The 11,947-nt window shown below is 37.3% G+C and overlaps 1 pseudogene; it reads left to right on the top strand.

Annotated features, from left to right (window-relative positions):
• The first annotated feature begins 533 nt into the window (after window positions 1-533).
• On the top strand, window positions 534-8,491 carry LOC125924257 (programmed cell death protein 6-like; annotated as a pseudogene).
• The last annotated feature ends 3,456 nt before the right edge of the window (window positions 8,492-11,947 follow it).

The following is an 11,947-nucleotide window of genomic DNA, read 5'->3' as shown; positions in this document are numbered from 1 at the left end:
GGTGATGTAATAATATAAAATATTTAACACCAAAAGAATATAAATCACCAATCATCTCTCTTTTCCCCAAAGAACACAAATAATTTAAGAGTTCTCCATCTGTATATATATATAGAAGGAAGGAATTTATGGCAGCCATCTTGGAGACAAACTGCCATACCAACCCACTGTCATTTTTTTAGAAAAATATATGCCATATATATAAGCAAGATGAGAAAGTTGGAACAGTCAAACCATTCAGTTCCCAATCTCCCAGCTAATGTATCTCCTAGGCAGTTTGTATCCAAACTACCAAGAATTTTTTTTTTTTTTGTAATTATGGAACTGGTCACCAAATGATCATTTGGATTACTAAAGCAATTAATTTTGACCCTGCTTTGTTTTCACACTAGGTCCTGTGTCCCTTTCCAGCAGAGACTGCTAGTTATCTTTTAATACATACTGTCTCATCTTCCTTATAGACTCTCCAACTTTTAGTCAAAACGATGCAATCTAGAATAATGATTATATTTTTCACCAACCTTGCTACACGCATGAGATCTGAGAAGTCCTTAAAGAGGTACATGTGTCTACATTCTTTCCTCCTTCCTACTGGTAAAGGAGAAAATGATACTTGGAGCACTAGCAGCTATCTTGAATCATGTAGTGGACGTCATGGACTAAGGACGGCAGAGCAGTAAGATAGAAGGAGCCTCAGTTTCTGATGACTGCTGAATCTACTCCCAGTTTTGTGTTAACATATCATATTTATTTATCTAGGAGACGAAATTCTATCTGTTTTAGCCATTGTTATTTGAATTTTCTGTCACTCGTAGTGAAACCTGATTCTAATACATCCCTTTGCCAGTAAGGTCGGTTGGACAATTTAGTCAGGTTAAAGCAACAGCTTAATTTAAAATATTTTTCCAACAGACACAGTATATAAACTTGCAAAGGCTGATTAAATTTCGCTAGGGCATATCTTTATAAAAAGAATAAGTAACATATGTAAATACCATATCCGAATTTAAATACAGTATTTAACTGCCCTAGATTTCACAATGTATTCATAGCCTTGAGAGGGAATAAGAAACCACTTTATAATCCATTGATCCTTGTAAATTCTGTTTACATGTGTTTTTAAAATACATGTGTTTTGTGTCAGGAGCTCTGTATTGTAAAATATTCTTCAGGTACCGTTCTGGTGAATAAACTAAGACTTGGTCTGTGACCTGGAAGCCCTTGCTGGGGTAGGGGGCAGTGCTTTGGGAAAGAATACCCGTTTATAAAAGCCAATGGCTTCTTTTTCTGAAATGGCTGCTAGCACTGCTTTAATTCAATGTTCACTATCTCTTGAAGTTTCCTCTCCCCTTTCCTTCTACAAAGCCTCCCGCACTGAGTCTGCACCTGCCCAATACCTGCTAGAATTATCACTTTATTTTTTTAAAATTGTTTAATGTTTACTATTTATTTTTGAGACAGAGGGAGACAGAGTGTGAGCAGGGGAGGGGTAGAGAGAGAGGGAGACACAGAACCTGAAGCAGGCTCCAGGCTCTGAGCTGTCAGCACAGAGCCTGACGCAGGGCTCGAACTCATGAACGGTGAGATCATGATCTGAGCCAAAGTCAGACACTTAACCGACCAAGTCACCAGGCGTCCCTAGAATTATCCCTTTATAAATAACACCTGATCATGTCATTTCACCAGGAAGACACTTGCTGATTTCTTGTCAGTCACCTCTAGCTTGGTAGAAAACAGCTTGCACTTTTTCTGTCTTATCTTCTATGCACTTTCCCAGTCCTTTATCACACATGCTCTCTATTTAAACATGATGAAATTTTCACCTTTTTTTCCAATTATGCCATGCCTTTCACACCCCTGCATTTGGAACAGGCTATTTTCTATGACTGAAATACTCTCCCAACCCCCAAACTTGCTTTTTATTTTTTAGAACCTTCAGGATGCATCTTGTGGGTCAAAAAGCCTTTGTTCAAAAAGGTGCAAAAACCTTTTTTGTCACTACTACAGACGAGATTAACCACTTCTTCCCTTGCCCATATTCTGCATTTTGTACTACCTTCTGTGACAGCACTTATCAGGTAATACTAGAATGGATCTGTCTTGAAGTCTGATTCCTCCTATGTGACATGTTGGAGTTTTTCTAGTACTGAGCTCAATGTCCGTAACTGAGTGGGAACTTGCTGTGTCTTGCAGGATGTATCCATGGCTAAGACAAGGTCATTCCAACAAAAAGGCATTTGTGTCTAAATTGTAGTTTTTAGATTTGTATATTAGGGGGGGGGGGGAGTTAGGTAAATTACAGAATGTAAATACATGTTTTCAACTTCTTGGAAAAGATATTCATAGGAATATACAGGAACATGCATGCATATCCTACAAACCACAATATTTTTCTTCCCACCTTGATGAGAAATTTAGCATTTCTTACAGCCGAATTTTTCTAGAATTAAATTATGGAGTCATAAAATTGTAAAGCTAAAAAAGACTTTAAAAATTATTGACTCCAACTTCATAATTTATAAATGAGAAAACTAAGGCCCAGAGAGATTAAAAGATTTGTCAAAGGACACCCAGCTAGTTAGTGTCAATCAGATCTGAAATCCTGGTCTCTTGACTCCACTGTTCTTCAAACATTTCAGTTGTAAGTCCCTGGTTAAGGGCAGCCAGCAGCTGTGAAGCACACGGACTTTAATTTCAAGTTAAATCAGAGCTAAAGCACAGATAAACCCAAGGGTTTCAGCTACAAATTAAACAGGTGAGAGAAGATAAGTGAGATTATTTGATGAAAGTTTTTAAATCATACACTGTTTGAGTGTAAAAGTCCAAGCCCCCAGTTTTCATAAATGAAAATAAGAAGAAAATTAAATGACTTCCTCCACCCCAATCAGAAAGACAAAGACAAAGACAAAACTAGAACTTTGAAAGCAATTGTGATATGGACTTCACAAAACTGTGGATAAAATGAGTTACCACGTAGAATAATAGTCCTGTCACTCAAAAAAAAAAAAAAAATTGGAGCCTGTGGTTGGTCAATTAACCAAAAAGTTGGGTAAATTGGAAATTGTTAAAAAGTGATACGTACACACTATAATGATTTAATTTTAATTTCAAACTTGAATGTACACTTATTATACATATGTGGATAAACGAACTTCAAAAAATTATGTGAATTAATTTCTTATTGCTGCTGTAACAAGTTACCACAAGCACAGTGGCTTAAAAGGATAAAAAATTGTTCTTCTAATTCCGGAGGTCAGAAGTCCAAAATGGATCTCACTGGGCTAAAAGCAAGGTGTCTGTAGGGCTGCAGGGCTACAGGGAAGCCTCCCATGGGGGCTTCAGGGAAGAATCTGTTCCTTGCCTTCTCCAGCTTCTAGAGGTCCCTCACATTCCTTGGCTCATGGTACCTTCCCAGCTTCAAAGCCAGCAATCACCCCTCCAGCCTCTGTTTCCCTCATTACATCTCCTTCTCAGACTGTGACTCTACTATCTCCCTTCCACTTACAAGGACCACTGGGGTTACCTTGGATCAAACTGGATAAACCAGGATAATCTCTCCATCTCAAGATCCTTAATTTAATCACATCTGGAAGACCCCCTTTGGCCATATGAGGTAACATACAGGGTTGGAGGATTAGGATGTGGATAACTTTGATGATAGGGGTGGGAATATTATTCTGCCAACCATAGCCTGACTGTGTCATTGAAGATGAATCTTCTTTCCTTGGTGAAACATTCATAAAGTGTATTGTCTATGATTTCTATTGTGTGTCTTTAAAGTTAAAGTAACAATTTAAAGCATTTGAAAAGCGACCTGGGAAGAATTCTTCCAGATTTGTCTCTCAATTTTTTTTATGGTGTCTGTTCCACAACCAATTTCAAGTTGATTTTTTAAAAAATTTTAACGTTTTTTATTTATTATTGAGAGAGAGAGAGTGTGTGTGAGCAGGGGAGGGGCAAAGAGAGCAGGAGTCACGGAATCTGAAAGCAAGCTCCAGGCTCTGAGCTGTCAGCACAGAGCCTGATGCAGGGCTCGAACTCATGACCTGTGAGACCATGACCTGAACTGAAGTCGGATGCTTAACCAACTGAGCCACCCGGGCACACCTCAGATTGATTTTTGATGTGATTTGTCTTTTGTGGTCCTTCTGAAGATTTAGATTTTATAGACACAATTCTCTTTTTTGCACTCCTATGTCACTGATTTATATAACATTTATCTAAATCATACAATTACAATAACAAGTACTCCTCACTTAAACAGTTTTGAGGGCACAGAGAACTTGGTACAAATTCCTCCACTGTGGGGCACAAAGGTGACCAGGTTGCTGACAAGGGGCCTACTAGTCCCTGGTCCTCAGTGTGCCCAGAAATAAATGAAAAGTTTTCTTCATCTAGTAGACTGTATATGTGAAAGTGGTTTAGGAAAGCTTCTGTTATATAAAGTGCCTTGTGTACTGGAAGGCATTCTATACATATAAACAATCACCATTATTTTTGCTTTTAATTCAAGATCTGGTATTAAGAATTATATAAATAGACATTTATGATTGAATATGGATGATGCATGCAAGGTGGAAAAAAGCAGTCTAGAAGTTAGCCTGATGACTAGGGAAAGTCAGAACAATTTGAGAAAACATTCTGCTCAAGCCACAATAAAATCTAGAATTAAGTTAACAATATAAGTCAAGTTTCAATCAATAAAGTCTTTAATTATAATGAATGGTTTATTTGCTTTATTAATCTGCTTTTAAGCTTACTCACTATTTCTCTGAAAATTTAGGTTAAACTGCCTAACTAAAGAGCTATTTTCAAAAATATTTAATTGGCTGGAAAGAGTGTATTGAACTCTTCTTTCAGTTGACCTACCTTTAGAAAACAAAGCTATTTGGCTCACTAAACTATAAATGTATCCAGGCATCTTTGTGAAAGCATATTTTAACTCAGACTGAGTAGTGAAGGGGAAAGAGTCACTCACCAATGCCCTGAGTTTGTAAACACAGATATGTAAAATATGACAGTACATAGAACAGAAAATCAGTGCTAAATCTAGAGTTGAAGGGTCTTCCCATAGATTGGGAACTCTATGCTGCCCTTGAACTCTATTGTTTTTGACCACTGAGTCAAGAACTGTCTCCATCTACCAGGTGGTTGAGGAGCACTAGAGAGATTCTAAATGACCCTGTGAGGACCAGCTCCTAAGCCTAAGGTATACTCATCAGCCAAAGGCATGGGTTTCTTTATCCCCACCCAGAGTGCAAGCAGTACACTTTCTTATCCTGAAGCTGCCACAATGAGGTCAAACTAGCTGCCACAAACTAGGTGACTTAAACAATAGAAACTTGCTGTCTCATACTTTGTGAAGCCAGAGTTCTGAGATCAAGGTGTTGACAGAGTCATGCTCTCTCTGAAAGTTCTAGGGAAGGCCTCTCTCCTAGCTTCTGGTACTTTCTTGATTGTGATAACACAACTCCACTCGTTTCATGACATTCCCCCTATGTGCATATCTATATCCAAATTTCTCTTTTAAGGGCATCAGTCACATTGTATTAGGGGTCCATCCTATTCCAGATGACCTCATCTTAACTAATGACATCTGCAATAACCCTATTTCCAAGTAAGTTAACATTCTTAAGTATGGAGGGTTAGAATTTCAGCATGTTAACTTTTGGTGGACATAGTTCTACCCATGACACTCTCAGTGGAGGAAGCCATCATCACCATATGGTTCATACTAATTCTCCAAATAATTTTAACTTTAATAACCAGTATATGGTCAAATTTAACCACATACTTCAGTAATAATCATAATCATAAAAATTATAGTATGTGCCAGTAGAAATAATAAACACATAAACAGATGAACAAAACAAAAATTGATAAAAATTGGTGAGGTTTGTTGTTAGCTATGAATAGGAACACTACCAGTAAGAAAGAAGAAACTGAGGACATGCGAATACGAGAAGCAGAGAAAAGATTTTAAAAACAAAAAGCAGGGGTGCCTGTATGGCTCAGTTAGTTAAGCGTCCAACTCTTGATTTGGGCTCAAGTCATGATCTTAGTTTCTTGAGTTTGAGCCCCACATTGCACTCTGCATGCTCATTGTGCAGAGTCTGCTTGGGATTCTGTCTCCCTCTTTCTCTGCCCCTCTCCCCCCTCAAAATAAATAAATAATTTAAAAAAAGAAAAATCAGAGGAAATAGATCAACTATAAGAGAGATCAGGAACCAGACAAGGATGTCTACTCTCACTACTGTTACTCAACATAGTACTAGAAGTTCTACCCACAGCAGACAAGAAAAAGAAATAAAAGACATCCTAACTGGTAAGAGAGAAGTAAAATTGTCACTATCTGCAGATGACATGATGCTATATATAGAAAACCCTAAAGACCCCACCAAAAAACTGGTAGAACTGATAAATGAATTCAGTAAGGTTGCAGGATACAAAATCAATACACAAAAATTGTTGCATTTCTATATACTAATACTGAAGTAGCAAAAAGAGAAATTAAGAAAATAACCCTGGGGTGCTTGGGTGACTCAGGTGGTTAAGCGTCCAACTCTTGATTTTGGCTCAGATCATAATCTCATTGTTTGTAAGATAGAGCCCTGTGTCGGGATGTGCACTGATAGCATGGAGCCTGCTTGGGATTCCCTTTCCCTCCCCTTCTGCCTCTTCTCACTCTCTCTCTCAAAATAAACAAATAAACCTAAAAAAAAAGAAAATAATCCCATTTACAATTGCACTGAAAATACCCGGAAATAAACTTAACCAAGGAGATGAAAAACCCAAACTTTGAAAACCATAAAACATTAATGAAAGAAATTGAAGAGGACCCAAATAAATAGAAAGATACCCCATGCTCATGAATTGAGAGAACAAATATTGTTAAAATGTCCCTACTAACCAAAGAAATCTACAGATTTAATGTGATCCCTGTCAAAATACCAACAGCAGCTTTCATAGAGCTAGAACAAATAATCCTAAAATTTGTGTGGAACCACAAAGACCCCAAATAATCAAAGCAACCTTGAAAAAGAACAAGGGGCCTGGGTCGCTCAGTAGTTTAAGTGTCTGACTTCAGCTTGGGTCGTGATCTCACAGTTTGTTGAGTTCAAGCCCGGTGCCAGGCCCTGTGCTGACAGCTTGGAGCCTGAGCCTGCTTCGGATTCTGTGTCTCCCTCTCTCTCTACGCCTCCCCCACTTGTGAGCATGCACTCTTTCTCTCTCTCAAAAAGAAATAAACATTTTTTTAAAAAAGAATGTGACAAGCTGAAGCACTTAATAAGTACACGTGTCTTTAAAAAAAAAAAGGAAAAAAGAAGAACAGAACTGGAGTTATCATAATCTCAGATCTCAAGATATACTTCAAAGTTGTAGTAATCAAAATAGAATGATACTGGCACAAAAATATGTATCATAGATCAACGGAACAGAATTGGGAGCCCAGAAATAAACCCACGATTTTATGGTCAATCTTTGATAAAGGAGGCAAGAATATGTAATGGGAAAAAGGCAGTCTCTTCAACAAATGGTGTTGGGAAAACTGGACAGCTACATGCAAAAGAATTAAAGTGGACTACTTTCTTATACTATACACAAAAATAAACTCAAAATGGATCAAATACCTAAATGTGAGACCTAAAACCATAAAAATCCTAGAAGAGAGCACAGGCAGTAATTTCTCTGACATTGGCAGTGGCAACATTTTTCTAGACATGTCTCCTGAAGCAAGGGAAGCAAAAGCAAAAATAAACTATCGGGACTACATTAAAGTAAAAAAGCTTCTGCACAGCAGAGGAAACCATCAACAAAACAAAAAGGCAACTTACTGAATGGGAGAAGGCATTTGCCTTCAAATGATATGTCCAATACAGGGTTAGTATTTAAAATATGTAAAATTTCTCCCATGTCTCATCCCAACCATGCCTGGGTCCATGACCACCTACCCTTGCTGTCCTTCGGTCCCGCCCTGCCAGAGGTGTAGTGCTGACAGATCAGAGTTTTCCCAGAGGGTTCCCAGAGGGTTGACAAAGATAGGAGCCAAATGATACTGGACAATGAACTTCAGCAAGCACTATCCAATGGCACGTGGACTCCACTGAATCCAGTGACTGTCAGGTCAATGATATCTATGTTTGACCAAGAGAACAAGGCTGGTGTGACCTTCAGCGAGTTCACTGTTATCTGGAAATACATCACAGACTGGCAGAATGTCTTCCACACTTATGAACAGGAATCACTCTAGGATGGTTGACAAGAAGGAGCTCAAGCAAGCATTTTCAGTGTATGGGCCCTCTGACCAGTTTCACGACATCTTCGTCCACAAGTGTGACATACAAGTATGGGGGCCCTTGATGACTTCATCAAGGGCTGCATCATCTTGCAGGGGTTGACAGATATATTCAGGTGTTGTGATATGGATCAGGATGGCTGGATTCAGGTGTCATATGAGCAGTATCCATCCATGGTCTTCAGCACTGTATAACATTGGCCTTTGCAAGTAGCAACATGGCTCATGGAAGGAGGACTAAAAATGCCAAATCTCCCTTTAAAGAAATGGAACACAGATGCAGGTAGATACTATTCTTCCTTTAGATTTTATATAATTAACATTTGGGGACCTGACTGTACATATGTGGATAAGCTGATTAAGGTTTTGCAAATAACAACAATAGTTATAATCATTATTCACATACAAACATTTGATTTGAGACTGTTCAATTGTGTCATGAGGTAAGATATAATAATATTTCAGGTATCCTGCATGCAAAAAGTTTATCATGTGCATTTCTAGATAGCTCCAGTTCTGTAGTGGGAATATCTTTATTAGCCAACAGAAATTTAAAGAATAATATAGACCTTGGACAGAGACTTTTATGTGCCTTACGTTTTTAAAATGAGGTTTATTGTATTTGAATATGCAACATAAGCAATGAATAAAATGCAAATGAAAAAAGAACTTATACAACTCAACCCCCCCAAAAAAATTTAAAACAGGCAGAAGAGATAAACAGACATTTCTCCAGACATCCAAAGATGACCAACAGACACATGAAAAGATGCTCAACATCACTCATCATCAGGGAAATGCAAATCGAAACCACAGTGAAATATTACCTCACACCTGTCAGAAGGGCTAAAATAAAAAAAAAAAAACACACACACACACAAGAAACAACAAGTCTTGGCAAAGATGTGGAGGAAAAGGAACGCCTGTGCTCTTTTGGTGGGAATGCAAACTGGTACAGTCACTGTGGGAAACAGTATGGAGGTTCTTCAAAAAATTAAAAATAGAACTACCCTATGGTCCAGTAATTCTACCACTGGGTATTTACTCAAAGAACACAGAAACACTAATTCGAAGGGATACATGTATGCCTATGCTTATTGCGGCATTATTTACAATAGCCAAATTATGGTAGCAACCCAAATATCCATCAATAGATGAGTGGATAAAGAAGATGTGGTATGTATATACAATAAAATGTTACTCAGCCATGAAAAAGAATGAAATCTTGCCATTTGCAATAACATGGATGGATCTAAAGGGTATAATGCTAAATAATATGTGGAACTTAAAAAACAAAACACACAAACAAATCAAAAAAGGACAAACAAAAAAGTTCTTAGCTATGGAGAACAAACTGATGGTTACTAGAAGGGAAGGGGGGAGCGAGGATGGTAAAAGAGGTGACGGGATTAAGAGGATACTTATCCTGATGAGCTCTGAGTAATATATAGAATCACTATATTGTACACCTGAGACTAATGTAACATTTTATGTTAAACTGGCATGTAAAAAGAAAAAGAAAAAAAAATCAGAAAAAAGAAAATGCAGTCTCCTGTAGGAAAGCATGCTTATCAGGTAAGAAGAAATTGTCCAACGACTGAGTACTGGAATCTGTAAGTGGCTCCCTATCATATCTCAAATATCTGATCACCTTTTATCTTATCTTTGGTGCCAGAGATTAATCTATGGTGGCGATGGTTTAGAAGTGAATGCTCAGAGGTAAAGTTTGGTATGGAAAACAAAGTCCATTTATCAGTAAGGTACAAAGTAGAAGTATGTCTCATTTATAGTAAGCATTTAAATAAAGCACAAGTACAAACTTTCACTCAATGACACAGGTGTCAGGAAACAACGGGCTAAAATGTTGACTGCGTTTGCCTCAGGTATGCAATAGACAATAAACCAGAAGGAAACATGTCTTGAAACTCCAGGGATTCTACAATCTTTCCCACATATCAAATGTCTTTTTCTTGCTTAACGATCATTAAAATTTGTCATCTTTCTGCAAGGCCTCAGTTATCTAGAATTATTCAATAATTTTATGGATAGTTTAGTACTCCAATTTTTTTTCAAAAAATGTTTATGTTTATTAATTTTGAGAGTGAGAAAGAATGTGAGCAGAGCAGGAGCAGAGAGAGAGAGAGGGAAACACAGAGTCCGAAGCAGGCTCCAGGCTCTGAGCTGTCAGTACAGAGTCCAACACAGGGCCTGAACTCATGAACCGTGAGATCATGACCTGAGCCACAGTTGGACCCTCAAATGACTGACCCACTCAGGAGCCCCTAGTGCTCCAAATCTTTAAATTTCCTTTTTTTATAGCAACATTCCCCAGACGTATAATATATGGTTCTATGTGTTAGTTAACAGAACTTACTGAACTTATGGTCATCTGTGTTATAAAGGCAGAAGGTTTGGGACATCAGGTTGACTCTATTAAACACAATAAACCACCATAATATATTTTACAGTGAATTCTCCTCATTTGTCTTTTTCTTCTAAAGAGGGTTTGCAGAATGTGCTATGGCAGAGCCTCCTATACCATATAAGTACAAAAGTAGTTATTAAATTAAAGGCATAAAAACTTTATCTTAGTTTGTTATTTTGCCTTCAGTAAAACTGTTAGCAGCCCTAACCCACTTTCTAATTGAACCCACCTTCAATTCATAAGAAATATCATTTTATCAAAACTTATAATATTGCTACTAAAGATCATGAATAATAGATAACATAGTGTTATATTTTTATTCTCTCATAACCACAAATAGAACTTTGCACCATTTTTTTTTCAACACCTGATATATAAGTTGGGACTTTTGGCTACAATTGCCAGAAATAAAACACAATGTAACATAAGTTTTTTAAAAAAGAAATTTATTGGTTAATAAATATGGAAAGTCTAAAGTTGCATGTAGAATGGCTGGATCTAAGAATTCAAATGATGTTATCAGGTCTCCGTCTCTCCATTCTGTAATTATGTCTTCTTTTGCTCATTGCCTATCCTCTCCTGCCTGACAAACAGCACACCATCTGAATCCCCCAAAATACCCAGTATCATAAATGGACAATCATTTTGTTTTCCTGTTTTTGTTTTTGACTTTCCCCCCAAGGATTTCCCTCAAGAATTCTATCTCATTATGCTGATACTGTAGCCTCTAAGCCAGGTATAACTCAAACAAAAGATTATTATGTAGTTGCCAACAAGTATACTGATTACAGTCATCTTTATCTCCTCTATATAATAAGGAAGAGAAACGTGTCCATTTACTTAAGAATGGATTTTCTATGGCTATCTTTATGCTGTAAAACATCTGGAAGGAAACCAAAAAAATCAACCAAACAGCAACAGCAACAATAGCATCATCAACAAAAGTCCCAGCAGTCTGTATTTCCAAGTGCCTAGGCTATAAAATTAAAATATTGATTTGTTAATTGAATTTTTAATTTTCCTGAAGATATTTCAGCCTCATGTAGGTAAAATTCAAAACATACTTATGAAAAACAAGCAACTAATTGTGTGTACAGAAGAGTTGGTTTTATGGCCATTGGGCTCTTACTCCAAAGACACAAACTTAGTCTTAGTAACAAGTATTTTATAATGAATCTTGAGTTATATTTCCAAGATGCCAGGAAATCATGGCAATATTGACCAGT

This window comes from Panthera uncia, chromosome F2, assembly GCF_023721935.1.
Source record: "Panthera uncia isolate 11264 chromosome F2, Puncia_PCG_1.0, whole genome shotgun sequence".
NCBI lineage: Eukaryota > Metazoa > Chordata > Mammalia > Carnivora > Felidae > Panthera > Panthera uncia.
The sequence above is the reverse complement of the archived record's forward strand: the minus strand, read 5'-3'. Positions and strand labels throughout refer to the sequence as shown.